An 18,328-nucleotide genomic window follows, 5' to 3' on the forward strand; every position below is an offset into this window, starting at 1 on the left:
CACTGCCGGCAACTTCTCTGCTGCAGATGGGAAGGGACCCGTCCCCGCTTCAGGTTGCCTCAAGAGAAGCCGAGCCCCTACCAAACCAGCAACCCTGTCCTAGCCCAATTGGTAGCACACCCGCGATTCCAACCAGGAGAACTGGGTTCGAATCCCAGGCTCTCCACTGTTTTTTGGTGGTTTTATTCTTCCATGAGTCTCTGACGCCTCGGCCCCACTAGTCATACTCACATCCAGCCACGTGGCCCACGGCCCTACCAGTCAGTCTAATGGCTGGGTACAGCTTGGGTGCACCTAGCTTTCCCCGCAGGTTTTCTGTTTTATTCCATTTCGGAATATGCCAGTTTTGGCATATGCTGAGGTTACCATTTAGGGCAGGTTGTATCTTTGTGCATTTGTGATGATTTTTCTACAGCAACCCTAACATGTTATATATGTTTTTGGGGTAGAAAAATCCCACCAATCCATTGGTCACATTAGTTTCTGCATTTGAGCAAGTTCATAATCATGCCATCTCACTTCATATTGTTGTTTTGTCTCTTATGTGCTTGTTCATGCAAATATGCTAGTTGTTTGTTTTGCACATAAGTAGCTTCATTTTCATGCCTACTTCATGCTAGTACTTGATCCATGCCATGACATGCCTGGTAGTGAGTTGATCAAGCCTGTAGAGGTGCCATGATTAATCTGTTTCTGCTATGCATTCTGTTCATATGTTTGGGTGCTATAGCTTGCTCATACTTTGCATCCAAGTGGCCATGTTGTTGTTTGCATCATATCTTGTCGTGCTTGTCATTTGCAAACCGTGCACCCGAATCCGGTGATCTCTATATCGTTTCCAACCAAAATCATCTCATCTTTCCAGCGGCATACTTGGGTTGCCAAGTTGATGCCTTGTTCTTCATCTTTCCTTCCGAAGCACGCATATGCTTTGCATATCACATCTCGCAAAGCATGACATGTATTGCATCATGTTGCTTGTGCATTTCACCGTGATTTATTGTGGTTCCTTTGCTTGTGTTCTTGCTTTGGGTAGAGCCGGGAGACGAGAACGCTTACGAGGAACCTGTTAAGTACGCTTACGAGGATCCAGCCTTCGACAACTCTAAGAACCTTGCAGGCAAGATGATCATACCTTCGAAATCATTACTATCTTTGCTTCCTAGTACTCGCTCTATCGCTTTCTTAGCTCTACCTGCCTTTGCTTACCATGCCTCCCTATTGCCATGTTAAACCTCTAACCAACCTGTCCTAGCAACCGTTGATTGGCTATGTCACCGCTTCTGCTCAGCCCCTCTTATAGCATTGTTAGTTGCAGGTGAAGGTGAAGTTTGTTCCTGGTCGGAACATTGTTACTTTGGGATATCACAATATCTCCTGTTTAAATTAATGCACCTTATATATTTGGTAAAGGGTGGAAGGCTCGGCCTTATGCCTAGTGACTTGTTCCACTCTTGCCACCCTAGTTCCGTATACCGGTGTTATGTTCCTTGATTTTGCGTTCCTTACACGGTTGGGTGATCTATGGGACCCCCTTAACAGTTCGCTTTGAATAAAACTCCTCCAGCAAGGCCCAACTTTGGTTTTACCATTTCCCACCTAAGCCCTTTCCCTTGGGTTTTCGCAAGCCCAAGGGTCATCTTTATTACCCCCCCCCCCCCCCCCCGGGCCAGTGCTCCTCTGAGTGTTGGTCCAAACTAGAGCCCTTTGCAGCGCCACCTCGGGGAAACTTGAGGGCTGGTTTTAGTTGTACGGACTGCTCATCCGTTTGTGCCTTGAGAACGAGATATGTGCAGCTCCTATCAGGATTTGTCGGCACAGTCGGGTGGTCTTGCTGGACTTGTTTTACCATTGTCGAAATGTTTTGCGAACCGGGATTCCGAGACTGATCGGGTCTTCCCGGGAGAAGGTCTATTCCTTCGTTGACCATGAGAGCTTGTGATGGGCTAAGTTGGGACACCCCTGCAGGGTATATAATCTTTCGAAATCCGTGCCCACGGTTATGAGGCAGATGGGAATTTGTTAATGTCCGGTTGTAGATAACTTGACACTTGACCTCTTTAAAATGCATCAACCGAGTGTGTAGCCGTGATGGTCTCTTCTCGGCGGAGTCCGGGAAGTGAACACGGTTTGTGTTATGCTTGACGTAAGTAGTTTCAGGATCACTTCTTGATCGCTTCTAGCTTCTCGACCGACGCGTTGCTTCTCTTCTCGCTCTCACTTGCGTATGTTAGCCACCATATTTTGCTTAGTGCTTGCCGCAGCTCCACCATATTACACCTTTCCTACCTATGAGCTTAAATAGTCTTGATCTAGCGGGTGTGAGATTGCTGAGTCCCCGTGGCTCACAGATTCTACCAAAACAGATGCAGGTGCCGAGGATACTGGCGCAGATGGCGCAACTGAGCTGAAGTGGGAATTTGATGAGGCCCTTGGTCGTTACTATGTATCGTTTCTAGATGATCAGTAGAGGAGCCCAGTCAAGGCGATCGGGGATCTAGCATTTGGGGTTGTCTTCTTTTCATTTGAATTTGACCGTAGCCGGTCTATGAGTGTATGTGAATGATGTATGATCTTAAATTATGTATTGTGTGAAGTGGCGATTGTAAGCCAACTCTCTTTATCCGATTCTTGTTCATTACATGGGATTGTGTGAAGATGACCCTTCTTGCGACAAAACTACTATGCGGTTATGCCTCTAAGTCGTGCTTCGACACGTGGGAGATATAGCCGCATCGTGGGTGTTTCACGGAACCACCACTGGACCCTTGTCGTCCATCCTGTTATCAGTGGGATCCGGAGGAGATTGCCAGCCAGTGGCAGTACGATGACACTCCTCAGCACACCAGTGAGAGTAGCCATGATCCTTGGCATTAGACCAACTTAGGCCAAAAGCCTAAGCTTGGGGGAGTACGTATTTCTCACCGACTTTACATTCATGTTCACACACTATTCTAGTTGTCGATGCTCATACTCTTTCATTGTATTATCCATGCTAGTTTAATTTATTTATCTAGCTTTCTTCTTGTGTGTTTAATAAACCTTAAGAAAACCCCAAAAATTAGTTAGTTTACTTTTCATGCTTGTAGTAGTAATTAAAATGAAAACCCAAAAATATTTCTCGTTCTTCTTTTACTTGTTGGGAGCTTTCGCATGTAAATAGTTTTATTTCTTTTCTTTGCTTTGGGGGTCAAGAGTAGAAGACCATATTGAAAATGCTAAGTGGCTCTCAGATGCATGATTGTTGATTTAATTTAGAGCCCATATTACCTTGTCTTCTCTCTTGAATTGAATGCTTGCAGATTCCAGCTTAGTCCAATGCACGTGCACTATTATTATTATACACACCGTTCGGTCGTGCAAGTGGAAGGCAATAATGACGATATATGATGAACTGATTGAGATGAGAGAAGCTGGTATGAACTTGACCTCTCTTGTTTTTGTAAATATGATGAGTTCATCGCTCCTGATTCAGCCTATTATGAATAAACATGTTTGCAATGACAATTAGTGATTATAGTTGCTTATGCCATGCTTAATTAGCTAGGAGCTTATAATGGTTTACCTTGCGTGCCAACATGCTATTAAAATGGTTGTGATGTGGTATGATAGGGTGGTATCCTCCTTTGAATGATTCGAGTGACTTGACTTGGCACATGTTCACACATGTAGTTGAAACAAAGTCAACATAGCCTTCACGATATTTATGTTCATGGTGGAGTATATCCTACTCATGCGTGCACTCAATGTAGATTAATTTTAATGCATGTTCATGACTGTTGTCGCCCTCTCAGTTGGTCGCTTGCTAGTCTTTTGCTAGCCTTCACCTGTACTAAGCGGGAATACTGCTTGTGCATCCAAACTCCATAAACCCCAAAGTTATTCCATATAGGCCCACCACACCTTCCTATATGCGGTATCTACTTGCCGTTCCAAGTAAATTTGTATGTGCCAAACTCCAAACCTTTAAATGAAATTCTGTTTTGTATGCTCGAGTAGCTCATATTTCAACTAGGGTCGTATGTATCTTCCATGCTAGGTGGGTTATTCTCAAGAGGAGTGGACTCCGCTCCTCATTCATGAGAAAATGGCTGGTAACTAGGATGCCCAGTCCCATGATCAAAATGAGCAAAGCAAATTGAAATAATTAAACAAAACTCCCCCAGGGTTGTTGCTAGTTGGAGGCACTCGTTGTTTCGAGCAAGCCATGGATTGATGCTTGTTGGTGGTGGGGGAGTATAAACTTTACCATTCTATTTGGGAGCCGACTATAATGTATGTAGCATGGAAGATATCGAGATCTCATAGTTGTTGCGTTGACAGTGAAAGTATACCGCTCAAAATCTATTCATCTCTATTTCAAAATCGAGCTCTGGCACCTCTACAAATCCCCGCTTCCCTCTGCGAAGGGCCTGTCTATTTACTTTTATGTTGAGTCATCACCTTCTTATTAAGAAGCACCCACTGGAGAGCACACTGTCATTTGCATTCATTACTATTAGTTTATATTGGGGTATGACTTAACTGGATCTATTTTACCATGAATTAAAATGTTTAGTCAGTCCTTGATCTTTAAAGGTGCTCTGCATTTATGTTTTGCGGTCTCGGAAAGGGCTAGCAAGATACCATCTTGTTATATCATATTATGATTGTTTTGAGAAAGTGTAGTCATCTGAGATTTATTATTATTGCTCGCTAGTTGATTATGCCATTGATATGAGTAAATATGAGACCTAAGTGTTATTGTGAATATGGTTAGTTCATGATCTCTGCTGAAAACTTGAATGCTGGCTTTACATATTTACAACAACAAGAGCAAACAGAGTTTGTAGAAGTTTTTCTTTATCACTTTCAGTTTATCAACTGAATTGCTTGAGGACAAGCAAAGTTTTAAGCTTGGGGGAGTTGATATGTCTCCAACGTATCTACTTTTCCAAACACTTTTGCCCTTGTTTTGGAATCTAACTTGCTTGATTTGAATGAAACTAAACCGGACTGACGCTGTTTCAGAAGAACTGCCATGGTGTTGTCTATTGTGCAGAAAACAAAAGTTCTCGGAATAACCTGAAAATCCACAGAGATAACTTTTGGAAAATATAAAAAATACTGGCAAAAGAATCAAGGCCAGGGGGCCCACACCCTGTCCACGAGGATGGGGGGAGCGCCCCTCCCCCTAGGCACACCCCCTATCTCGTGGGCCCCCTGATGCTCCACCGACCTCAACTCCAACTCCATATATTCCGTTTCACGGAGAAAAAAATCAGAGAGAAAGTTCCATCGCGTTTTACGACATGGAGCCGTCGCCAAGCCCTAATCTCTCTCGGGAGGGCCGATTTGGAGTCCGTTCGGGGCTCTAGAGAGGGGGATTCATCGCCATTGTCATCATCAACCATCCTCCATCACCAATTTTATGATGCTCACCGCCGTGCGTGAGTAATTCCATCATAGGCTTGCTGGACGGTGATGGGTTGGATGAGATTTACCATGTAATCAAGTTAGTTTTGTTAGGGTTTGGTCCCTAGTATCCACTATGTTCTGAGATTGATGTTGCTATGACTTTGCTATGCTTAATGCTTGCCACTAGGGCCCGAGTGCCATGATTTCAGATCTGAACCTATTATGTTTTCATGAATATATGTGAGTTCTTGATCCTATCTTGCAAGTCTATAGTCACCTATTATGTGTTATGATCCGACAACCCCGAAGTGACAATAATCGGGATACTTCTCGGTGATGACCATAGTTTGAGGAGTTCATGTAATTACTTTGTGTTAATGCTTTGGTCTAGTACTCTATTAAAAGGAGGCCTTAATATCCCTTAGTTTCCACTGGACCCCGCTGCCACGGGAGGGTAGGACAAAAGATGTCATGCAAGTTCTTTTCCATAAGCACGAATGACTATATTCGAAATACATGCCTACATTACATTGATGAATTGGAGCTAGTTCTGTGTCACCCTATGTTATAACTATTACATGAGGAATCACATCCGACATAATTATCCATCATTGATCCAATGCCTACGATCTTTTCACATATTGTGCTTTGCTTATTTACTTTTCATTGCTTCTGTTACAATCACTACAAAACTGCTATCTTTACTTTTGCTACTGTTACCATTACTATCATATTATTTTGCTACTAAATACTTTGCTGCAGATACTAAGTTATCCAGGTGTGGTTCAATTGACAACTCAACTGCTAATACTTGAGAATATTCTTTGGCTCCCCTTGTGTCGAATCAATATATTTGGGTTGAATACTCTACCCTCGAAAACTATTGTGATCCCCTATACTTGTGGGTTATCACCTACTCAGGCGGGAGTTCCCAGAGGATGAAGATGAGTCTCATCAGATTGTTCACAGATCCAAAGCCTTCACAGTTATAGGTGATCAGCTTTTTAGAGAAAGTGCAACTGGCGTAGCTCAGTGGTGCATCACTCCAGAAGAGGGTCGACTGATCCTAAATGAGATTCACTCGGGGACCTATGGTCACAATGCGTCCTCACGGACCATCGTGTCCAAAGCATACCGAGCAGGATTATACTGGCCGCAGGCAAATGAAATGGCTAAAGAGATAGTTGATAAGTGCGAAGTTTGCCAGTTTTACACGAACATGTCCCACAAGCCTGCATCGGCCTTGAAGACTATTCCACTCGTCTATCCATTTTCTGTTTGGGGACTCGACATGGTTGGGCCCTTGAGGACTAGTAGAAGCGGCTTCAGCCATCTGCTCATGGCAGTCGACAAGTTCCCTAAGTGGATTGAAGCCAAACCCATCAAGAACCTCGACTCAAGCACAACCATAACTTTCATTGGAGAGTTAATATTCAGATATGGAGTTCCGCACAACATCGTCATAGATAATGGTTCAAACTTTGATTTCGATGAATTCAGAGCTTTCTGTACTTCCCAAGGTACTCGGGTCGACACAAATACGTTGCGCACCCGTAGTCAAATGGGCAAGCCGAAAGAGCAAATGGTTTGATCCTACAAGGGATAAAACCCCGCTTGATGCGCGACCTCAAGCATGCAGCGGGCGCTTGGGTGACTGAGTTGCCTTCCATTTTGTGGGGTTTGAGGACAACTCCCAACCGATCAAATGGTCGAACTCCTTTCTTCATGGTATATGGAGCTGAAGCAGTGCTTCCAAGTGACTTGCTCCACAATGCGCCCCAAGTGGAACTCTTCTCAGAAGCTGAAGCCGAACAAGCATGTCAAGATGATGTTGATCTTCTAGCAGAGGAGAGAGAGATGACTTTGATCTAGTCGACCATCTATCAGCAAAATCTTCATCGATTCCTGATACGTCTCCAACATATCTATAATTTTTGATTGTTCCATGCTATTATATTACCCCTTTTGGATGTTTATGGGCTTTATTCTACACATTTATATCATTTTTGGGACTAACCTACTAACCGGAGTCCTAGCCCATATTGCTGTTTTTTTTGCCTATTTCAGTATTTCGGAGAAAAGGAATATCAAACGGAGTCCAAACGGAATGAAACCTTCGGGAGCGTTATTTTTGGAACAAATCTGATCCGGAGAGCCTGGAGTGCAAGTCAAGAAACCTCCAAGGGACCCACGAGATAGGAGGGCGCCCCCCTAGGGGCGCGCCCCCTGTCTCGTGGGCCCCTCGGGCGTCCGCCGACGTACTTCTTTCTCCTATATATATCCACGGACCCCGAAAACATCCAGGAGCACCACGAAACACAATTTCCACTGCCGTAACCTTCTGTATCCGCGAGATCCCATCTTGGATACTTGGTCGGCACTTTGCCGGAGGGGGAATCGATCATGGAGGGCTTCTACATCAACACCATAGCCTCTCCGATGAGTTGTGAGTAGTTTACCACAGACCTACGAGTCCATAGTTATTAGCTAGATGGCTTCTTATCTCTTTTTGGATCTCAATACAATGTTCTCCCCCTCTCTTGTGGAGATCTATTCGATGTACTCTCTTTTTGTAGTGTGTTTGTCGAGATCCGATGAATTGTGGGTTTATGATCAAGTTTATCTATGAATAATATTGGAATCTTCTCTGAATTCTTTTATGTATGATTGAGTTATCTTTACAAGTCTCTTCGAATTATCAGTTTGGTTTGGCCTACTAGATTGATCTTTCTTGCCATGGGAGAAGTGTTTAGCTTTGGGTTCAATCTTGCGGTGATCTTACCCAGTGACAGAAAGGGTTGCAAGACACGTATTGTATTGTTGCCATCGAGGATAACAAGATGGGGTTTATATCATATTGCATGAGTTTATCCCTCTACATCATGTCATCTTGCTTAATGCGTTGCTCTGTTCTTATGAACTTAATACACTAGATGCATGCTGGATAGCGGTCGATGTGTGGAGTGATAGTAGTAGATGTAGGCAGAAGTCGGTCTACTTGTTATGGACGTGATGCCTATATACATGATCATGCCTAGATAACGTCATAATTATTGGCTTTTCTATCAATTGCTCGACAGTAATTTGTTCACCCACCGTAATACTTATGCTATCTCAAGAGAAGCCTCTAGTGAAACCTATGGCCCCTGGGTCTATATCTTATCATATTTTCTTTCAATCTACTTTTATTTGCATCTTTATTTTCTGCATCTATATTATAAAATACCAAAAATATATTTATCTTATCATACTTTCTCTATCAGATCTCACTTTCTTAAGTGATCGTGAAGGGATTGGCAACCCCTTTATTGTGTTGGTTGCGAGTTCTCAGTTTGTTTGTGTAGGTGCGTGGGACTTTTGAGGAGCCTCCTACTGGATTGATACCTTGGTTCTTAAAACTGAGGGAAATACTTACGCTACACTTTGCTGCATCACCCTCTCCTCTTCGGGGAAAACCAACGCTAGCTCAAGACGTAGCAATTCCACACGTGAAATGTTAGGGGTCGTGCATTTCAGGAAGGAGACCTTGTGCTCCGAGTGGATCAGCAATGGCCTCACAAGCTCTCCCCTGCCTGGGAAGGCCCCTTCATCATCACTAAGGTGCTTCACAATGCAGCTTATCACCTCTTAAACATTGCCAAGAAGAAGGATGAGCCGCACTCCTCGAACGCGGATCTGCTCCGCCGCTTTTATATATACGTGAAACACTCTGATTGTCGAGATATGATAAGAAGTACTTTTCAGATTGTTTATCAAAGACATGATTTCCGTGATCCTGCACTCGCCTAAGTTTAAAAAATAGTCTGAGTGAAGAGCAACCCTCTCACTCGAGGGCTTAGCCGCGATCCCGCATTCGCCTAAGATTCAAAAACACTCCAAGTGAAGAGCAACCCTCTCATTCGGGGGCTTAGCTGCGATCCCACACTCGCGTAAGTTTCAAAAACACTCCGAGTGAAGAGCAAATCTCTCACTCGGGGGCTTAGCTGCGATCCCGTACTCGCCTAAGTTTCAAAAATAGCCAGAGTTAAGAGCAATACTCTCACTCGGAGGCTTGGCTGTGATTCCGCACTCTCCTAAGCTTCAAAGAACACAACGAGGTGCACCTTGAACTACGCCACAAGTACAACGTCCGGATGCACTCCGAGCTGCACCACAAGTACAATGTTCGGACGCGTTCTAAAATGCGCCACAAGTACAACATCGACTCCAAGTGAAGAGCAATCCTCTCACTTGGAGACTTAGTTGCGATCCCAGGTTCGCTAAAAACCAAGAAAAATCAAGAATGGTGGAAACATAGCAACCACATTCAGATAAAACGACCAAGCTCAGATAAATCCAGCAGATTTCCACATAACAAGCAAAAGTATTCAAGCACCAGCCTCAAAGGAGTTTTAATGATTACATAATCACTCGGCATACCAAGGCTAATAAAGTCAGGTTATCAAGTTTTTCACTTGGCAGGAGGAGGACTTGCTGGCTCGACAAAGGAGTCCAGGTCAATACCGTCTGTGATGTGAGTGGCCGCGTCTATGAAGGTCTCCATGAAAGATTGAAACTGATGCTTCTTGGTGTTAGCCACCTGGAGAGCCTTCAACTTCTCTTCCTTGACACCCCTGCAGTGAAAACGGATGAGTGAAAGAGCCACATCAGCACCATAGCGTGCAACTGACTTCTTCCATGCCTGCACTTGGTCAGGGATGCTATTGAGTCGAGTCATCAGTGACTCAAGGTCATTCAGAAGCACATCCTCTGGCCAGAGTTCCTTGTCGACCCGAGACATTGCCACTTTCAGTCGGGTGACGTAGTCCAAGACACTGGCAAGTCGAGCTTCCAGTCGCAGCACGTTCATAGCAGCTTCATCCTTGATGGGGGAGTTGGTGGGGTCCAGTCCTGTCTTGATTCGCCTGGTTTCCTCCTCAAAGTTCTGACAAATTTGTGCACGCATGGAAAGATAGTAAATTGGCAGCAACATGGCGGGAAAGTTCTTGCAATCAGTCAGATGAAAGGGAGTACCTTCAAGCATAAGGAACATCTTCTTGGCAAGATCACCCAGATAAGTTTCCAGCTCGTCCCTCTTCCAAGTCAAAGCCACCTTTTCCTCCTTCAGTTGTGTGGCCTCTCTCTTCACCTTGTCAACGGCAGTCTTCAGCTTGTCATTCTCATCCTCCAACTTTCCGACTGAAGCCAACTTCTGGTCGGCGAGTTCAGTCTTCTCACGCCCCGTCTTCTATGCCGCAGCGAGATCAAGGTCCTTCTGCTCCAGAGCCTGCTTCATTTTGTCTAAAGAAATAACATTGCTCAGACGTGCTTGGAGTTGGCGATTTTCATTAGGCACATTTGTTCGAGTGGGATCACTCGATTCAAAAGATGGAAAAGAAAAAATAATGAGGCGTACTGTCGACGAGTCGTTACCTCCCATGATTGCCACTTCATCTTGAGCCTTCTTCAAGTTCTCCTTGGCCAGATCTAGGTCGAGCTTGAGTTGGATTTTCTCCTGCTCCACAGCAGCGTGTTGAGTCCCAAGTTCGCAAGATTTATGCAAATAGCAGCAAGACAAGTCAGTCGACAGTTACTTCCGAATGGAAAGATGCAAGAGTAAATTGCATAGCAAAAGAGTTCTAAGACTGCTGCCGAATCAAAACATCCGACAACAGTCTTGAGGACTACACCCAGTGGGTGCACTTAGCGTGCCCCCACTGGTTACATTTCCCACTTAGCATGTGTCGGTGTTCTGGATATGGGGGTGTAACGCTCTGACTCCGATCCGCCAGGTGTCTTCCAGTCATTCCCCGTCGTTGCAATGTCATTCACTTTCATGTTGCACTTTGCCATGTCATCATCTGCATGTTTTTCAAAACTTGCATCCGTTCGGGTTCCCCTAGTTCTCTCTGTTGTCCGTTCGGAGTCCATACACACTCGCACGCGCCCGCGGCACCTCCGAAATATTATTTTATAAGTGGCATAAAAATGTTCTCGGTATGGGATGAAAGTTGGCGTGCGGTCTTGTTATAGCGTAGGTAGACCGTCTGTCAAGTTTCATCGCATTCGGAGCTCGTTTGATAGCCCAACCGTTAAACATATAGCCGCGATATAGCCGATGTATTCGTCGGACATTTTCGGTCTCCAATACTGCTGTCGGGCCTCTCTTCTATTCTCACCCTAGCCACTCTACACAACCCACTAACCCCACCTGCAGCCCACCTAGTCCACCCCTTTATCCGGAGCCGTCCGATCGTGATCGAAGGGTCCGAAATGGAGCAAAAACCCTGAACCCTAGCTACCCTTGCTATATATAGACCCCTTCCCCTGCCATTTTTAGCCTTCTTCCACCTCCTCGTTTTCCGTGCAGCCAGCCACCTCCCACCGCTCCACCGCCGCCACTTGTCGCGCTCCCATCGGCCGCACCGCCGCCAGACGCCTCCCGGAGCCACTCATACGACGCCACATCGCCCCTGCCTCCCTCCTCCTCCCGCAAGGCCCGCCGGAGCTGATCTCAGGCCCGCCCGACCCCATCTAGGCCCAGACGAGCCCGCGTCGTGCTGCCGCTCACCGTAGGAGCTCCAGCCCCGTGAGCTCCCGCGTCTCCTGCTCTGGAGCCCCGTCGACCCCGCCACCTCGCTCCTCCGCCGCTGGAGTGCGTGCCCGCACCGCCACCGGCGACCTCGCTAGGCCAGAGCCCCATCGTGCCCTCCCTTCTACTTCCTCTCTCTTTGTCTCACCCCCACCTCTCTCTCTCTGTCTCTATGCAGGGGCTCCGCCCGACCTTCCCCGCCGCTTGGAGCCCCGCCGCCGGTCGCCTGCCTCGCCTCCGGCCAGATCCGGGCCTCGGCCGCCCGGATCTGCCCTCTGCTGGCTCGCCGGCGCCCTTGGCATCCGCCATCTTCCCGAGCATCGGCGTTGCGATGTCGTCATGCCTCGTCTCGTTCCCGTCCGTGTTGACCGGGACTGTTGCCCGCGTGGGCCCCGATCCGTCCCAGTGCCCCGCCCGGCCTCCTCTCCACCCTGCGCCAGGCCCAGCAAGGTGAGGCCCGGCCTGCCCCTCTATCCCATGCTCTAGGCGTCTTATAGTATTTAGCGCTCGCTATTTTTTTTCCTGAATTCGGCCAAGTCTGTGAATTTTTGCATTAGGTGTACATGTTTGAATGGTGGTAACTTTGTGCTTGTTTCTCCGTTTGGAGTGCATCATATGTAAAAATGTTCATCTCTTGATGCTCTACATGATAGTTGCATTTTCATTCATGTTATTGTTCATCTTGATGTCTTAATCTTCGTTTCAAAACTGCTAAGTGATATAAACTGTTGAAAACTGCTGTAATTTGCCTATTTGTTATTTTTATATCTTTTTGTGTGATTTTCTTTTAAGAATCATGTCTACATGTTTTAGGATGTAATTATCTCATCTTTGAAGTGGTGCAATCCATGTATTTTGATATGCTCTGTAGTGAGGGCATCAAGCTTGTGAAGTGGCCTACTCGTTGTTAATGTTCTGTCAATGCTGAACCTGATATATCATGATGCCATGTTTTCTTCATGCTACCAATTAATCCATGCATAATCTGGAGATGCTTAGTTCACATGCTTTGTTGTCCATGTTATGCTCTATCATGACATGCCATTTGTTTCCACATATATTTCTGGTATCCTATGTTCTCACTGCCATCAACATGCATATATGATGTTCTAGTTTTCTGTTGACTTCATGATGCCATGTGGTGAGCTTGTTAATAATTGACCCATGCATCTTTTGGAGATGCTCCAATTACATGATTTGAATTATGCTATGATTACTCTGTTCACATGGCATGTTTGATAATTTTGGATATCATATGACCTCTGTTTCATGCTTGCTTACATGCTATCATAATGTTGCTGTCTTACAATTGCTGAAACTGTTTCAACATTCAATCTTGTCTATTTGGTTCCCACTAATCCATGAGCCATATGTATATGATACTCTGATGTTATTTTCTCTTTGCTAAGTGTAGTTTGATTCCATGCCCTTGGTTGCTATGTATAGTTGCTGTAGCATCTTTGTTTCATGCCTCCAACATGCCATCATATTAACTCTGCTCATGCATATGCTCCCGTGTTATAAAGTTGCATTTTGCATTGATTATATTGGATTAATCTTAATGCCTATGAATCTGAACCTTAATGATATTTGAAGTATGTTATCTTTAAATGAAGTGCATGTCAAGTTTGTGATCATATGGGTACTATAGCATGTTGTTTTGATGTTTGCAAAGTGCCTAGTTGTTGTTTTGGGCAGATTGTTATATCTTGTTTGGCGTGTATGTGTTGCACCGTTGCTCCGTTTTGAGCATGCTCTATATGAAACTTTCTTAGAATTGCAAGTAGTTTCATATTATCATGTTGCATCCATGCTTTGAGTGTGTTTACTTGATGTTGGAATGCATTTTGCATCAATGCCATGTTTAACTTGTTTTGCTCATAAATTCTAGGCCGTAGCTCTGAATTAAATGAACTTTATATGTAACTTGACTAGAATTTCGTCTATATCATCATCGTGCATCTTAACTTGCTATTTAACAACTTGAGTAAATGTGTTTTCATATCTGGACCAATTTCGAAATTTGCATATGAGGACCTTCCGGACTTGTTATATGTTGTTTCCGGCCTCATTTAAACTTGCTTTGATGTGTTGTTCTTGTATGCACCATCCCTTGCCATGAGTAGCATCATATAGCCTTATCATGCATCATACCTGGTTGAGCATCATGCCATGTTTATGTGTTGTGTGTTTACCATGTTGTTTGCTTCTTTCCGGTTGTGCTTCTTCTTGATAGTTCCTATTTCGTTGCGATCGTGACGATTCGTTCGACTACGCTTGGTTCGTCTACGCCTGTTCGTCTTCTTCATGGACTCGTTCTTCTTCCTAGCGGGATTTCAGGCAAGATGACCGTCACCTTGGATATCACTACTATCTTTGCTATGCTAGTTGTCATGGAATTGTCACGTCAAATGTCCTAGTGAAAGGACTTGGTCGTGGAGCCATCGCAACTAGGAAGCTAAAGGGTTAATCGGGACAAAGGACACGCGGTTTATACTGGTTCGGCCCCTTACGGTGAAGATAAAAGCTTACGATCCAGTTTTGAGTGGGATTGATTATGACTCGATTACCAGGGAGCGGAATCGCTTGACCTAGCTCTCGATCTGATCTTACTTGCCCTGAACCGCCGCCGAGTCGTCCCTTTATATACAGAGGTCGACGCCCAGCGGTTCTAGGGTCCCGGCCGGCTCATAAATAGTGTCCAACTCGGTCTCTAACTATTCCCACCTTATAATATAAGTAATTTACATATGGCGGTTTATCTCTACGGGCCTTAAGTCGCCTCTGGGCTTTGGGCCCTTACTGAACCGCCATCTTCAACCTTGGTCTTGGGCTTCAAGAATATTCATAGGTATAACCCGGCCCCTCCTGTTCGGGTCATATCAAATAGTTATATCCCCAGCATTAGGCCCCAGATTGATTTGGACTAGTTCATGTCAATCTTCGATACTTAAGAAAAAAATCTTCTGCTCTTTGGCTTATGAATTTTTTTGTAACTCACCATGATGTCATCCTTTGAATTTTTGGTAACCCGCCATGAAGTCACCTGCTATAAATGCATGTTTTGTCTAATGTATCTCAACGGATCTTTATCTTAATGACCTTCTTGAAAATCGAGGCGTCCTTGTAGTTGGATAACTTATGTTTTCGGCCTCCTCATTTTTCGCGCCCTTTTAGTGGTCTTTCTTATAAATAGACCCGACCAGGTCTTTCTTCATTTTACCCCTTCCTCTTCTTCTTCCTCTTGCACCCCAACTGTCGCTCGAGCTCCGCCGCCACTGCAGCGTATCTCGTCTCCGTCAACCTTGGCCGCTGCATCGACCTGAATCCATCCAGGTAACGGCGGCGCCCCTCCGCATTAGATCTGCCGCTATAAGTTTTCCCCTTTCTGAATCTTAGATCCATGCTAGGGTTTGCGAGTTCCTCTGTACACTTCATAGTTCATCTCGGTTTCTTCGTGGTTCTTCTGCCGCAGCCTGGTTTGATCCAACAGCAGCATAGAACTCATGCAGTTGCTGTTTCGCATCCATTCTTGGCACTAGCAGATCCCTTTTCCTTGCAAAGAAGCCTCATTAGAATGCATGAACTCCTTTGTACCATGTTTTTTGGTCTAGAAATTTTTCTTTTTTGAACAACCATTTGATCCAAAATAGTAGCTCTAGTTTGTGAAACTTGTTTATGCAACACTTACGCAAAAACCTGTATTTGTTAGATCGACCTAGTCATGACGACCCTTATAACCGGCTTTAAAAAGGCAATGCTCAATTGATAACCTTGACCACCCATGGCGGTTTAAACAACTTTAGCTGCTTATGGAGCCTATGGTGGCTTCAATAATCTTGACATAATTGTCCTTATACCATTAGGCCCCTTTATAAGCCGCCATCTTGCATATGCACTGTAATGTTTTTTCTCTCCGAATTAAATTTGAACTGGTAATTTTTTACTCTGTCTTAGGCTTTCATCACAATGGCACCGAAAGCACCCACTTCCTGCAACTGGGTCAAATCGATTGTCACAAACAACACACTTGACGACTTTGTGAAGACCAGCTATCTGCCGAAGAAGGAAATCATGCCCTATCATGCTTCTAACTCGGAGGAGGAATTTCCTCAGCCCAAAATGGGGGACGTTATTATTTTCATGGATCACATGAACCGGGGTTTCTCTCCACCCGACTCAAAATTCTTCAGAGATGTTTTGCACTTCTTTGACCTCCGCCCTCAAGACATCGGACCCAATTCCGTGTCTAACATCTGCAATTTCCAAGTGTTCAGTGAAGTATATCTCGGAGAAGAACCCAACATCTTACTCTTCAGAGAGCTATTCCACTTGAACCGCCAGAATGAATGCGCCAACAGCCAGAGCTTGGAACTTGGTGGTGTGTCGATTCAACGTCATAGGGACGTAATGTTTCCTTATGCCAACCCGCCGAGTCACCCTAAATACTGGAACCAGACCTGGTTTTATTGTCAAGACACTTCCCCTCCTGACGAGAATCCTCTGCCTGGCTTTCGTGCTCTGCGTCTTGGGTCCAAGCATCCTCTTCCTGACAAGATAACAGCCACCGAACGCAAGACACTCGCCCCCGCCCTGGCTAAGATCAAGGCTCTTCTAGGGAACGGGCTAAATGGCATCGAATTAGTTTGGGTTTGGCTCGCCTAGCGAGTCATTCCATTGAGCCGACATCCCAGCCTGATGTGCACCTACACAGGCAAAAAGGATGACCCTCTGCGGCACAACCCTGATGACTTGCCTGAAGATGTCATCAACAATTTGACAAAGTCCCTTTTGAACGAGAACCTAACAGATTGTGGCAAGGTGGGCTTAGCCCCCTTCTACGAGGCTAACCCGGCTCCAACGGTAAGCCGACCATCTGAATAAATTACTTTGGCTTTTCAATGTTTTATCCGTACTCATACCTCTGCTAACTCTTACAGGCGGGTGACAAATTTTGGAAGGTCAAATATGACCATGATGCTGCAAAGAAAGCCAGGAAGGCCAAGAGAGCCGCCAGGAAAGAGGCTGCAAAGAAGAAGGGCAAGAAAGCCACCGCCTCTGACTTTCTTCGGCTAGAAGATTCTTCTGAGTTGGAGGTAGCCCTTGACTCTCTTGGCTCCTTTTTGAACTATCTTATTGACACTGATTATCAGCAGGAGGACACAGGAGTAAGCCATAGCAAGGATGAAGAGGTATCATTTCCTCTGACTCCGAGCCTTTGCCAAGACAGAAAATCCGCAGAGTAACCCGGAAAGTAAGATTTTCACATCCCTTAGCTTATCAAGATCCTCAATTTCTTTTGAAGCGACAGATTCATGAGAGCCGGAGGCAGACCCGGACCAGCAAGGATGCAAAGCTCTCCTCCAGCTTGCCAAACACCCCAAGGAAACGCCGGAACGAGGTCACCTCTGATTTAAATCTCTTTTATCCGTTGGCGGGTCTCACTCGTCAACCACTCAATTCTCGTGACTCGGATTATCAGGAGACTTCACCTTCCTCTGGTGACTCAGTGCAGTCCAATCTATCAGCTTTCAAGATCGCGTCAGGGTAATGATAACCTGCTTATCCTGTATTCATTTCAATTTGTTGTATTTGCCCTTAACCTTTTGATTTTATGCAGTGGAAAAGCAAAGCCCAGTAAAAGGGTCAAGAAGAACAAGCCGGCCGAAGAAACGGTCTTAACAGAACCGGAACTTGGAACACCCGCGCCTGAATCTTTAACTCACGAACCGCCACCTGAACTGGCTCAAGACACACCAACTCCAATTGCTGACCCATCTACTGAACGAACCGGTGATGGCTCGGAAAACCCGGAAGTTCCTAGCCCGGTCAGGACGGATGATCCTCAGGACACAGATGTCGAGATCACCAGAACCGGATTTGCTGAGCCGGGGAGGCCAACCATGCTGGCCAAGTGTTCCGCCAAGGAGAAGCTTCTGGAACGCCGCCGGGTCAAACTTGATGTCGCTGATTATACTCATATGAGTATTGGAGAAGTCTTTTCTGGCTACATGAGCCAAGTGCACAGCAATCGTGACATCGAGATTGGCATGGTGAAGCAGATGCACCAGAAATTTGAGGTACACTCCTTTTTCTGTACTCATTTATACTTACTTATGTCAGCCCCCAAGTCTATTGCTTATGATGAATACACTATAGACTTAGAAACAAACTTAGTGACATTAGCAACATATTTGGATTATATATATAAAAATCCGGCTTACTCTGTAGTCCCGAAGGGGCGGCTTAACGATTATGGTTGAGCCGGTCCTTCATATGGTTGTATTGAATAAAGTGCTTGAAAACCTTGAACAGCAATATGCATTAGCCCTCAAGTGCCAAGTACTCTTGCTTGCAAAG

This window comes from Triticum aestivum, chromosome 6B, assembly GCF_018294505.1.
Source record: "Triticum aestivum cultivar Chinese Spring chromosome 6B, IWGSC CS RefSeq v2.1, whole genome shotgun sequence".
Taxonomy (NCBI): Eukaryota; Viridiplantae; Streptophyta; class Magnoliopsida; order Poales; family Poaceae; genus Triticum; species Triticum aestivum.